The 13,274-nt window shown below is 43.8% G+C and overlaps 1 long non-coding RNA gene across 3 annotated transcripts in view; it reads right to left on the bottom strand.

Annotated features, from left to right (window-relative positions):
• The window catches only part of LOC106016330 (uncharacterized), a 117,385-nt gene extending 111,577 nt beyond the window's left edge, over positions 1 to 5,808 (bottom strand). The window contains exon 1 of one of the 3 annotated variants that reach the window (XR_003494900.3): positions 5,529 to 5,808. This is a non-coding gene — a long non-coding RNA (uncharacterized lncRNA). The remainder of the gene's footprint in view (positions 1 to 5,528) is intronic. The other 2 variants (XR_011812374.1, XR_003494902.3) reach the window with 2 other exon arrangements.
• Between the last annotated feature and the right edge of the window lie 7,466 nt (positions 5,809 to 13,274).

The raw sequence follows: 13,274 nt of genomic DNA, 5'->3' as shown, positions 1-13,274 counted from the left end.
AACATACATGTAGTGCCTTCCCTGCACAAGAGAGCATACCTGTCCCTGCAGCTGGCAGTGGACCTTGCCATTTTCACTTTTTGATGTGTGGACCCCAGAACTGAAACAAGATCTGGAATGAGCACCCCAAAATACACTCACTTGCTCTGTTTTATAGAGGGCAGTGCAGCAAGGAGGAATACACCAGTTTAGGCTCCATGAGGACAGTTAGGAAACCATATACTGGCATCACACTTCAGAACAAAAACCAAAAAACTGATAATTTCTCTAAAGAATATGGGAAATATCACGTATCTGCGATCATGTTGAGGACCACACGAAGCTGGCTTGCAATCAGAATCCAGACAGGGTCAGCTGTTTGAAGGGTTCTGCATCAGTTCTCCTGCTGTAACTCAACACCTCACAAGGGGACCACCATGGGCATCTTATATCGAGGTCAAGATTTCTACATCTGGCTGTCCACTGAGATGAAATCCCTCTCAAAACAGAAGATAGGGCACTTGCCTCCCAAAAAGATGTCCCTGATAGTGTTCCAACAATGTTCAGTCCATTAATACCGAGACACCAGAACTGTTTACCTAGTCAGTCCAGCACATGACACATCCCCCAGTCAATCCCCTAGTCTTTTTTTTTTTTATACCTGGTTTCACAGGGTTAATATATCTTGTTTACTAATGCATATGCATTGCTCCATGGAATTAACCTAATCCTGCTGTTAGTTAACATGCCACCTGTGTTACGTACAAACTTCACAAGCAGTGACTTTTATCATCTCTTCCCCACAGACACATCTGTTTTGTTGTTGTAACCAATGAACTTTTTCATTTCTTTGTAGGGGATGGGGAAAAGGTCTGCTAGCTTTAGCATAAAACAGCAGCTTGATGAACAGACCTTACAGGAAGGTATTAAAAGCACATAAGGGTGACAGGAACAAAAACAGACCTGTCAGTGAAGGGAGAAGTTGAAAGAAGAGATCACCAAGGACGGATCAAGGGGAGAAGCTGTAAAAGCAAACTCAATTGGAAACATAAGCAGGAGCCATGAGATGTAGGGCCCTGAGAACAGAGGCCAATTTTGATGCACAGCACAATGAAGAGGCACTGAAGTGACTTAAGGAGGCAACTGTATAATTAAGAGATCTCCAGGCACCTTCTCAAAGATGTCATAACTGGTAGTCAGGGTGAGATAACAGAACAGCAAAGCAATACTGCAGGGGCCATCAGCTTGTTGCTTTTCCCTTATGCCAGTATCCACAGCTTTTATATTGTTCTGGAAAGGTTCAAAAGAAAGGAAACACGGGAAGAAACATGATCTTCCCTCCCCACACAGCCCCCGCTCCCTTTTAAAGTTATTCTGTTATAGCATCGTGGTGAAAAGTTCTGTGGAAGGAAGTCAGGGGTCCACACAGAAAATGCAGAGGAAATACACCCATTGGATAGGAGCAATTTAAATATTTGATGGCTAATATATTAAATGTTAATTGAATACTACAATGATTTTCTCCCCTGGACAGCACACAATTAACATTTAATTTGTTATAAAATATTTAAAGTTATGAAATATCCGAGGGCAACTGAAATGTCTCTTCTATGAAATTGTCTTGGGACAATGTGTTAAGGGGACAAAAGGTCAGGTTAGCAATTCATACTCCTCCAGTGATCTGTACAAGAGACTTGGGAAAAGGTTTTAGGATTGGCACAAGGTTCAAGGGCACATGAGGGCATGCACAGACGTCTGATCCATCCAGCCCAGACAAAGTGGGATCAGAAGTCCTCGTGGCTACAAAGCCGTAAGCTTGAGAAATGCTGTGGCAGCTATCCATTCCTCAGAGAAAAGCAAATACTGTGCATTTAGACCAAGCATTTATCTTAATGCTATTATTTGTTTCTGAGATGCCAGTGAGGGGCTGAAGCCCTAACTACTCCACGCTCATTTGCTCTAAGGCATATTGACAAGAACAGCATTCAGATGATAGAGCTACTGCTTTGTCTGTGCTTGACAATTCACTAAGCACAAAGGACGGTAAATCAGCTTGGGATGTTAATATTAAGCCAGTTGTTTATGACCTGAACATGAATTTATCTAGTTTGTTGTAGCATTCAGAGTTGAAAATCCTAGCGTTTCAGCAGCTTACCTTACTCCAGTGTCTTGTTTAACGGGAGGGGTAGGAAACCTTTGCTAATACTTAAACATGGAAAGGGACCTATTAATTAGTCCAACAGTGAATCCTTCAGCAAACCTCGGAAAGCACAGCTTCAATAGTCCTGATATTTTTTATATATATTCTTGAAGCAAAGAGCAGAAAAACACTTCAGAGTTTCACTGTGTGTTGTTCAGGAGACAAAGGGGATTCATATACAAGCAACCAAACCTCTTTAACAGGCACCCTTAAAGTTACTTCTATTGCTAAGAAATCCTCAATATCCCCAGGTGTACAGAAAGTTCACCTACTCAGCTCCATTTTCACAGCCTTACCCTACACAGGCTTTGTTAAGTTCAGTTCCTTTATGTGGTTTCTCTTCACTTCTTGACTTCCCTGGGCTCAGACCTTTCATTTACTGTTTTCTAAAAACATGCTAAACAAACTCTAAGCTTAAGGCTTATAATGGATTATTTCTACCCAGAAGACATCCCACTTCCAGAGGCTTCTCTCTTACTCTTTGCTTAGTAAGGTTTGACTAATACTGTGGGAAGACAGACAATTCATGACTACATTGAAAAAGGTTCTGGGGGAAAAAAAACGAACTTGCATTAAGGATTCCTCTGTACCATGCTGATAGTCTCAGGCCCCGGCTATAAGCTAGAAGGGAAGCTTTCTGCTTGGTGGAAGTCTTTTTCCACTGTGCAGCACAGAAAAGAGGGTTAGAGTATATGGAGAATGCAATGGTGCCTATACACTCAGGAGACTGTGGTACTCAGAGGATGAAATATTGCACATCTGAGAGCATGATCATGACTGCTGCAAGAGATGAGTCTGGCAGCATGCTTAGAGACACTGATAGAGGTTACATATACAAACAACTGCAGGAAGCAGAAAAGTGGTCCTCAAAAAACTAGGACTTGTCAAAATCAGTGCTGACTCACTGATTCAGAGACTTGTAATTTCACACACTTGACAGCTTAGCATGTTGGGATCCAGCATTTTCATTCTGACCTGTTAGGGAAAAAAAGATTTCCCCCCCCCCCCAGTTTATCCTCTTGCTCTGTGAGCCTAGTACTGTGGAAGGCCTTGGAGGACTTTTACTCATATATCCAATATTTTTGATATGTTCAAGCAGATTACAGCAAGAGACATTAAATATTTTGTAAGGAACACTTCCACTGAAAGCAGATTTTGCTTCTGCAGAATGACTCTGTCCCTTACTGCCAGTGTTGTAAGACTACCAAACACCTTTTCAGTCATGAAAAGACCAGGAACAGTAACATAGGAGTACTACAGACAAAACTGGTATGCTTTTTCAGAGCTGGGCAGAACAACATGAGATACATCAGCAAGAAGGAAGGTGGTGCAGCACAGAAGTTACAAGCATGAGAAGATACAGGTGTAGAGAATCTAGGATAAGCTAGCAATGTTTTTTGCTTACTTGATTTATCAGACATATCTGATCATATGTTGGGCTTCTTTATTCTACTATGTCAGATTGCCCCTTCTTGTTTCTCTGCTCTTCCCCAAAGTAGATTTGCCCAAGCACGGCCTGTTGTCCTGGCATGGTGGCTGCTGCTTGTGCCACTAGCCTGTCCAGTGGATCCAGCCTTGTGGCAAGTTCCCGTAACACTGTAGTACATCAGTGTCATACCTAATTACCATTCTCAGAGGAGTGAGCCCATTAACGAGCTGCACTGAAACTAGATCTGCATACTAATTAGGGAGCTGCCTTGGAGGATATTAATTAGGGGTGACACTTTCAGGGCAAGTTCTACTTTCCTTCTTCATATCCCATTTGAGACATGGCTGGGAAATGTGAGTACAATACAAATAGAGGCAAGCTGGGGTGTTATGCAGAACCTGTTAGAGCCTCAGAAGAGGACAATAGAAAAAAATACAATAATATTCCTTTTAGAACCCACTATTGTCTGAAGGAAAACTCTAGAAAGCCCCTAAATATTTTCTTCTAGCATTCCTCCTAACCTAGGAAACCTACATTATAAGGCAACTTGTTCTTTTATCCCTACAGAGGGAATTTCTCCTGCTCTTTTCATTTACATTCCCCTTGGCCTTTTGCAGTCTTAATAAATGTTTGGGGCATATGCAATGGGATCAAGCACTCAGTTCCTTGTCCTAGGCCTGACACTGACTACATACTTGTTCCTTGAGTTCTCACTTCTGTTTATCATCTTTAGTCTTTAGTACAGCACCTTCCTCACCCAGCCCTGAGCATGGCCTGGTTTCACAGCCTTGGCCCCATTTCCATTTCCTGCTGCACCACCCTGCACCTACAGGAACCATGGACAGCCAGCAAAAGAGCAAGTTTGCACATTACAGCCAAACCTGAAAGCTGGTTTTACAGCACTTCACAGATTGCTGAATTTTATTGTTAAGAATGGAGGTGGGAAAATAAGCAGCAGGAGTGAGAGAACGCCACAGCAAGACAGGCCCTGTTTAGAAATGTGTGACACTCACCTCTTCAGTGCACAGCTTCATATATTGTGTTTGTGCACAATTCAAGCAGCTGTCAACGCATCAGTATACAAATACTTTCATCTGCCACTAAATTGCTGCCACCTCACTCTCCATGTTCTGAATGCATCCCCTGTTGTTACTTTCTGCATGTCTCACAAAATGAGCAAAGAAGCAGAACAACTACTAGACCAGATCACATCTACAGGCCAAGAAGTGCATGATCCTGACTCCAACTGTGAGCAACATGAAGTAGTGCAGAGGAAAGCATGCAATTATGCAATTAACAACCTGCCAATAGTTCCCTCCTCAATGCCATCAGTCAGCTGATAACCTCAAGCATGAAGGTTTGTAGACTTTATGCATTAACTTGCTTAATATAATTGTAGATGCTCTTGCTGGCTGTTCCAATATCCCTTCAATTTTTGAATTCTTCTGAGTTTTTGACCTCTAACTTATCAGATAGCAATGAGCTCCACAGGTTAGTGACACTGTAAAATGTACATTTTCCCTCCCCGCAGGAACCATATGCATACCTTCAACTTCACCATTTTTCATCTATAACACAGATTTCTCTACACACTTTAATGCTCACATATATATACTTCATTGCAGCTTCTTTAAGAGGCCAAATTCTAGCTGCTCATTTGTAAGACAGACTTGTTTAAGATACCAGTGTCAGAGAGAGCAGAAACAAGTGAATAAAGCAAAGAACACTTCTTTCCCAGATATAAAAAAACAGGAATTTGTCTGTCATTTCCTATTAGCGATCACTAGTTCTGAATCCTTTGATTTCCATAACTGAAGCAAAAATGCACAGACAAATTTTTGGGTCAGCAGCTGCTGACAAAGCCAACCAAACGCTGCTTAGTCTTCTGAACCCTTTTCCCTCCAAGATGAAGTCACTTACCAATACCAGAGGGAAGCAAGAGCACAGCTGCTCCATGAAAGAGGACAATCTGGGAGCTGAAGGTACCCAAAGCATAGTATCTGTAGCCAGATCACAGTCCCATGGCACCCAAACAGAGCCAGGTTGGTGGTAGGAGCAGGTTCTGTTGGCAGTCCAGTGAGATGAATCACATCCTAAGACAGAGGAAGGCCATCCAACAACTCGGAGCAGAGAGACATGGAGATGAACTTACCTACAACATAACTCAAAACAGAAGCAATTGCCCACCCTGGAACCTAAAAGCAGCTCCTGGACCAATGGCAGAGAGTTCATTGGCCCAGGTGAGGCTGGCTAGGGTAATTAAGCCATGCAGGTGCAATTGGGGTCTTGATACAGGAGTCTGTGAGTAATAGGGGGTCACACCTGTGTGTAAACCTCAGTGACACAAAGTAGGCCTTTCACTTGCTGTGCTAAGGTTCTGTAAGACATCTGCAGGTCAAGCAAGTTGTTCTGATTTTATAAATTCCTGTAAATCTCAGTGGATTAAAGTGAGTTGGGGTCACAGTTGGGCAGTGGGGAAGGTTAGCTGCCTTGACTATCTTGCACTGGTTCGACTACCTTAGGCCTTAGAGTCCTGTTCTGGGACTAGCTTCCGTGCTGCAAGCATAACCTCAGGCACAGCAGAAGCACACTTCCCACCCCACGTGGGACCACACGAGTCCACATATACACCAAACATCATACCTTGCTGCCATGCACAGCCTCCAAAAGAGTCCCATAGGCTGACTACAAAGGTGATACAATGCCTGAAGCCTGGTAGGGTGCAAAGCGTTTGTGCTTCTTTGCTCAGATCTCCTTCACCGAGAATTAGGTGTGGCCTGTGAGTGGCAGCCCTTCCTGTTGCCTTTGTCCTGTGGGTACAGGGAAGTGATGTGTTCAAAAGAGCATTGCTGGGCTCTATTCCCAGAATCATCTGTATGCTAGGGATGATTTCCCCCGTGGTTTTCTTAGCCAGAGCTGGCTAATCATTCCCCTGCCAGAGACGATGTATCCAAGTATCTTCTAAACATGCTTTGGAAGAGCATATTTTCTCTCTTTGGATTATGCCAGATGGCATCAAGTGATTAGTAGGTTTAATATAAGAAACTTCCCGGAGGATGAAACTCCTAGATCCCACTACAGGGTCTTCACCATCCCTCTGCTCCTTCCCTTACCAAACTTTAAATTACCGAAGCTAAGCCCCTGCTGCACAACTGAGTCCTTTGCTACTCTATCAATATACTCTGAACATTTTTCAGGAACAAAGTAGAAAGCATTTCCAGCAAATGCTTTTAATGTCACTTTGTTTGCCAAGAGATGCTGCCTCCTGCTTTGGTTATCATTACGAGAAAGCATCTTTGCTTAAATAGGAAAACAAGTGATGATTTTTCCCTGAGTTGTTCATATCTCTAGCTAAGCAGCTTCTTCACTGGCTGGCAAAGGGACATGGTCTGTGCTAAACAGATGTAAATATTTGGAGTCCTCTTTCTAAAAAGCACCCTTTTGTAAACATCATCTTACCTCTTCAGAAAAAAGATGTCAAACATCTGTTTCCCCTGTCTCCCTTCTCTCAGATGAGATCAGATAGATTGTGACTGGTATTTTTGGGGCTGTAATCTATGCTAATATATGTACTCCTTGCCTTTCTCTTGTGCCTAGATTCCACCTATGAACATATTACAACCTCACATTTCAAGTCAGTAATTTTGGATGCATTTCAAGTGAGAGGTATTGAGGGAAATCACAACAACTTTTGCATGAAGCTTACAGCAGATAACCAATAAGTCAAGTACCCTTCCCAACATTACTTCATGGGAGTAATTTGGAAGGATGATTCTCCCTAGTTTCTGAGTAGGCTAGAATCCTTGAAGGACCATCATCTCCCATGGTCTGATGTTCTCTCGCCTATAGTTGAATGATACAAAGCAAAACAGCATAATGGGTTTCTTCAGATTTTCTATTCCTGGCAGTTTTCTGAGCAACTCTTTACTTTAGACATAGCCTCTCAGCTCAAGTAGAAGCTTCTCACACCTTCCAGCCTTTGTTACTCTTATCTTGAGGAAACATTTAAGCAAGGACAAACATCTTTCTTGTGAAGGAGCACAGCAGGGACCTCACCTACATCAAGAAGCAGCATCATTGCCACACAAACTGGCAGCTCCCAGGGCAGCTTGAGTGTGACATTCAATAGCTGTGGTATCTATTCCTCAGCAGGGATTTTAGTTCTTGTGACTACTTAAAATCATGCCTTCTTCTGTTAAATATGATGTAGCACAGTTGCTCCCTCTCTCACAGTCTGTCTTGAGTGGTTGACTGCAGACTGCCTGCATGGGTAGCCCGTTCCTCCATGCAGTGCACAGGGTCAGAGAATCTGAACAGTGCTGCAATACCACAGCCAAGCAATCACAAATTCAGATTTATGGTACATCTGCACAGACGGTTCCTTTTTTTTTTTTTTTTTTTTTTTTTTTTTTTATGAGCTATAGAGCGGTTTAAGCAGATACCAGTTCCTGCTGTTTGTTACAGCCCTTCATATGAGAAGACTGCCCTCACAGCTGGGACCTAAAAATGCTACTGTATGCATGCCCAAGGAGTTGTAGCCTCATAATCTGATCCAGCTAGGCCAAAGACACCTCCCTGTGCTTTTACTTGCTCTGTTACATGCTACTAGCACCAATCAAGTATTTAATAATTGAAACTCCTCACCTTTCTTTCCCATACCAAGGTACAGTCTGAAATATCCAGGCAAGTGCCTAGATTTGCGCTTTTCAGCATAAATGGAGAATCTGGCATCTAAAATTGCTTCTAAGAGAGCTAGCATGCTGACCATGGAGAGAAAAGAAACATTTCAGTAACCTTGAAGAACAGAGACCATCCCTGAAAAACAGTGATCTCCTAAAGCCACAGAATGTAATCTAAATACTACAGCATGGTTTCTGCAGACAAATAGGGAAAAACAAGCAGCTGAAAAGTTTCCTGATCCATGACAGGCAGCCTGCCAGTGCAGTTACCATGGGCCAATGTCTACCTCCATCTTCTGATGCCTTAGCCCTTCTGATGCCTTCTCTGCTCTCAATATTTCTGCTCAGTTACCCCTGGGACTATAGCCTATAAGAAGCACAGCACAAAACTCTCTCTCCATCCAAGATCCACAACCCTGCCCCTGCACTCTGACACAGTTGCAGCAATGCCAGCAGAAGAGGTCCCACAGCCCCTGGGAAACACCCCCTCATCTGAGGGACTTCCAAAGCCAGTGCCCACAATGCTGCACCAAGTGGACTGCCATCAACACTCACCTTCCAGCCTCACCATGACAGCACCAAGTCCAGGCCCTCACAGAGCATGAAACCAGAGAGAAGTCCCTAGTGCACATCCCATCAAAGACACCCTCCCCACACCCTACAAGCACTGTATCTGCCTTTTGCTATGCTCATCCCTTGCCCCCCTCTCTGCCTTCACAACTGTAGCTTCTTCCTATCGAGAAGAGATTAAGCTTCTTGAAAATGAAGTGGTCACACTTCCCAGACACTGCATCCTGTGTAATGGCTGCATTTTCCACAGCACAATATCCTGACAGCCACATCACAGTGAGGGTCATGTACGAAGGGCTCTTCTATAAAACATATTTGCTGATACTTCACTGATTTGACTCAAATCTGAAGTCTACAGTGTTCATGAAACCTCTCTTTACCTCATCATCCTTCTCAGAGCAAACTCCTTTTCTCATTGTCATCCTGTTCCTATTCTCTCATTTTTTTCCATGGCTGCTTCCTCAGATCAATTTTGTGGCAAAAGCATCCATACATGCATAAAATGGACTCTGTTCTTCATCACCTGAACCTTCCTCAGTGGTTGTCCAGCTTTGTGAAACAGGGCTGAAGAAACACTGAGCCTCTTGACAACCCATTCAGGATGCCTCCCTTTTTGCTTCTTCATCTTTTAGTGTTTCTTTTTCCTTGTGCCCACCTCTTTCTTCTTCACCTAGGCAGAAGTAATCCACTTTGCAATGCTGTTTAACTACAGTTCTAACCAAAAGCTAGGTGAAAGCATGGCCTGTCCTGTTGGTGCATGGTTGGGGCTGGGAGTAGGGCTCTACTTGCCTCTGCTCTTCCTATGGCTGGCTGGCTAAAAGCTGTAGCAGTACAAAAGTGTTATTGCCAATTTTCATGGCCAAACTACCCCCCAGTAACCTTCCTATTCCTTAGCTGTGTTCCAGTCTCCCCTCCTTCCTTGCCTTATGTACTTCCAGTTACCTCTTCTCCACACAAGCCTGGCTGTCAGTCACCTCTGCCCTTGTGCTTGCCCTCCATAATTTCATGCACCTCACTGCTTGAATGTCTCATACAGGTGCACTGTGCAGCCACATCACCTCCTAGCAGCCTCCTGCTATGGAGACTAGCAGACAGTAGCCACAGGCCATGCTCTGGGACCATCCACCGAGGGAAAAAAGTGAGGATGCCTATCCTATGCAAGTGACAGCAGTGTTCAGGCAAGAAATACTCAGCTGGTTGCCTGAGTCATCAGACTGTGGCTGTTCGCATGCAGCACAGGATACTTTTAGGCATCTGGGTAGATTCAGAATAAACAAATACTGAGTAGCTTATGGATTTTAGGAGCAGCAAGGGCTGGACAGTAGTTGTTACTACATGAGAGAGTTCCTACGCCACAAATGAAAGATCTGAATTTCACCTTAGACTGACCAGGCATCAGAGAACACGGACCAAAACATGTCTCAGACAACCCACAGAGAGAAACCTCTCTCCATCCCCTGACTCTAAAAGAAGCCAAGCCCCTTTCCCTACAATTCATCTCCCCTGAGAGAAAACACATTTGTAGAATTCAACCTGACACATTATCCAGCCCCACATTCACTGGCAGATATTTGCCCTGCTTCTGCCTCTTGCTGATGATGTCTCTCCATCCAAGCAGAGACATATCAACCTTGATAAGATGCCTGGAGTAAGCAGGCTTGGAGCAGCCAGCAGTGTTTGCTGAACATATCTGGCAAAGCAGAGTCAGACACTTCTCCTTTTCCTTCAGGTCCTATTCAGGAGGTATCCATACTCTCTGCACTGGCACTGGTGGGCTCACTGGCAGGAATCTGCTGCCTTGTGCCCACTGCAGAATCCCACTTCAGCCTAAGCCACGGTGCCTGGAGATGGAGGCTCTTACCTTAATGCTTTTCAGCCTGATCAAGGTGAAATCTGATCTGCCATTCTGAAGCCAAGTAATGCCTGCATGGCAGATGGCAGGGGAAAAGGGTGAGCAGAGCTTTTCACTGGCATCCAGGACCCTGGTAGAAGTCAAAATGCTCCTGTAGGGGCCAAATACCAGGATGACTCTTGTCCCTCATTGACAAGGAGGAATCAGGGAGGTGAGATCGTTCAGCAACGTAATTGCCCCCAGTTCAAGCTGTTCTCTTTCCTCTGAGACTTCCACACAACTCTGGGAGACGTGAGCTGCACAGCAGAGGAGGACATCAGTGAACACAGACACATCTGTACCGGTGTGGGGGTTTGTGAGGAGGCTAGACAGGGCTCCGCTGAGGACCTAGCTTCCTTTCTCAACACCACTTCTCTAGGCAGCAATAACAGCAGTGTGTTTAGTGTTTCTTTTATGTTTGTCCTCACAGATCTCCAGGCACTTCACATGAGATGAAACCATTGTTGTCTCAGTTTACAGAACGAGAAAGACTGCAACAAGCAACTGACCTCCAAAATCACCCAGCAGTTTAGAGAGGTAGAGAACCATAGTCATGGGAGGCCATTAGCTCAGAGTGCTATCAGCTTTGCTATATTGCCTCTCTTTTGGAAGAAAAAAAGGCAAAGATGAGGTTTCATGGCTCGTCAAAAAGCCCAGAGATGAATGGGGCCCAATGCAAAATACCAGCCACTGTAGAGATTCAGAGAAGAGCCGTAAACATGATTAAAGGGCTGGGGAAATTTATTCCCGGGAAGGAAAAGAGAACTAAATATGTATAGCTGCCTAGCTATGCCCAGAGGAGCATACTTAACCTGCTACAAGTATTTGATGGAAGAATAATTGTCCTGAGAGGAATAAAGGTCTTACAGCTATGAAGAATAGGGTGAAATTAAAAGGGTGGAGATTTAGCCTCCGATGGGCACACTCGATAATGGAGATGCTGACCTGTCTCCCAGAGGAGAGCCTGTTGCTTCACTCACGCGGAGCTGTCTGGGAGACAATCATTCTCTGGTACCGCAGTGGGCTCTGGAGGTTTTTTTCCAGCCCTATTTACTTGGTTTCTGTGGACTAACAGAGGTTTCCCGTCTCCGTATCCTGTCACTAGGGGTCAGCCAGGTTTTTGTTTTATAAATTCTGGTGACAGCTAAGGGATACCTGGCAAATCTATACCTAACCAAACATCTGCCTCCAGAAACACAAAGCCACTATAATAGTACACAGTGCCTCCAGTCTTTTGCTCTAGAGGAAGTGGCATTGCTACTTTTTTTTCAGAAAGCTGAGAAACTGAAATTTAGCATTACTTATTATTAAGAAAATGTTGCAGATGGGAATTTGCCGTAAAAATGTCCCTACTACAGAGGTCAGAATGATGCTGTCTGTAGGCAGGAAAAAATACAGTAGTTGTGAGAGGAGATTACTTCCTTGTATAAAGGTGGCTTCCTGTATACAGAGACATTAAGCACAGGTTCAGTCCACTCCAGTACTTTGGAAACCAACCTCTACTGATGAATACATTAAAAACAAATGGTCTGGGCTTTGTGCTTAAGGGAATTAATTGCACCTACATCAGGCAGTGGAAGAAGGCACATTCTATGAACATTCATTGATTTACTCGGTAAGAATGCAGACTGTTGGACAAAAATTGGTTATCCAAAATGTGAAATTAAGTATCTGTATGAAGAAGGTAGAGAACAGAGATGAAAAGAATTTCTGAGACCTGTTTCGTGCAGGGCTGTCTTTGTATATTTCCCCTCAGAGTATCTTCTGCTTCATGCTTGTAGGATGGGGTCTGTACCTTTGGCCATCTTCTTAAACCTGGAGTACTTCTGCATGCAGTGGCAAGGGTTGTAATTATAACCTTCTGTCTATTCTGAAGTGCTTGCTCTTTCCTCCTGGGAGAAGTTACTACTCCACCTGTTTTTCACCTTCAGTCTCCTCTGTATAGCACCAAGACAAAATAACACAATGGTCTTGGGAGAAAGTTGTCCATTTTCTTCAGCTACTTTCATTTGGATTGATTCTCGTAGTCAGTGGAAACCTACTGCAAGGTCATACCTGTGATTTATTTGCTTTAACTAAAGTATATGGACCTGAAGTGCTTGCACACTGCTTGGTGAGGCTGGCTTCACTGTGTGTAGGGGGCTTCATGCTCACTCTTGTTAACCTTTAGGTCTTTAAGAAGCACAACATGGAGTAGCATTCTGCTTTGCTCTTTTCTGCCCTCTGTGTTTTAACACACAGTGAGGACCATATCAGACAACACAAGAAATTTGGGGCTTGAGTAAGGGTTGAATTAACATCCTGTTCTCATCTCCTGTGACATCATTAATGTTTCCAGCACCATTTTCAAAATATTGTCTGATAAAATAGAGGCTACACAGATAGCTGCTGTGATCAGGAGATGCAAGGACATCAGGAGATGTTTGAATGCACACAGGTATGAGAAATCATGAAGTAGAAAGATTTGGATTTAGGGTTTCGTTAGGCTTTCAATACCACAGCAATGTCGATGAAAAGCAGGACTTA

Source organism: Anas platyrhynchos, chromosome 1 (assembly GCF_047663525.1).
Source record: "Anas platyrhynchos isolate ZD024472 breed Pekin duck chromosome 1, IASCAAS_PekinDuck_T2T, whole genome shotgun sequence".
NCBI lineage: Eukaryota > Metazoa > Chordata > Aves > Anseriformes > Anatidae > Anas > Anas platyrhynchos.
This window is presented reverse-complemented; position numbering and strand designations above follow the sequence as displayed.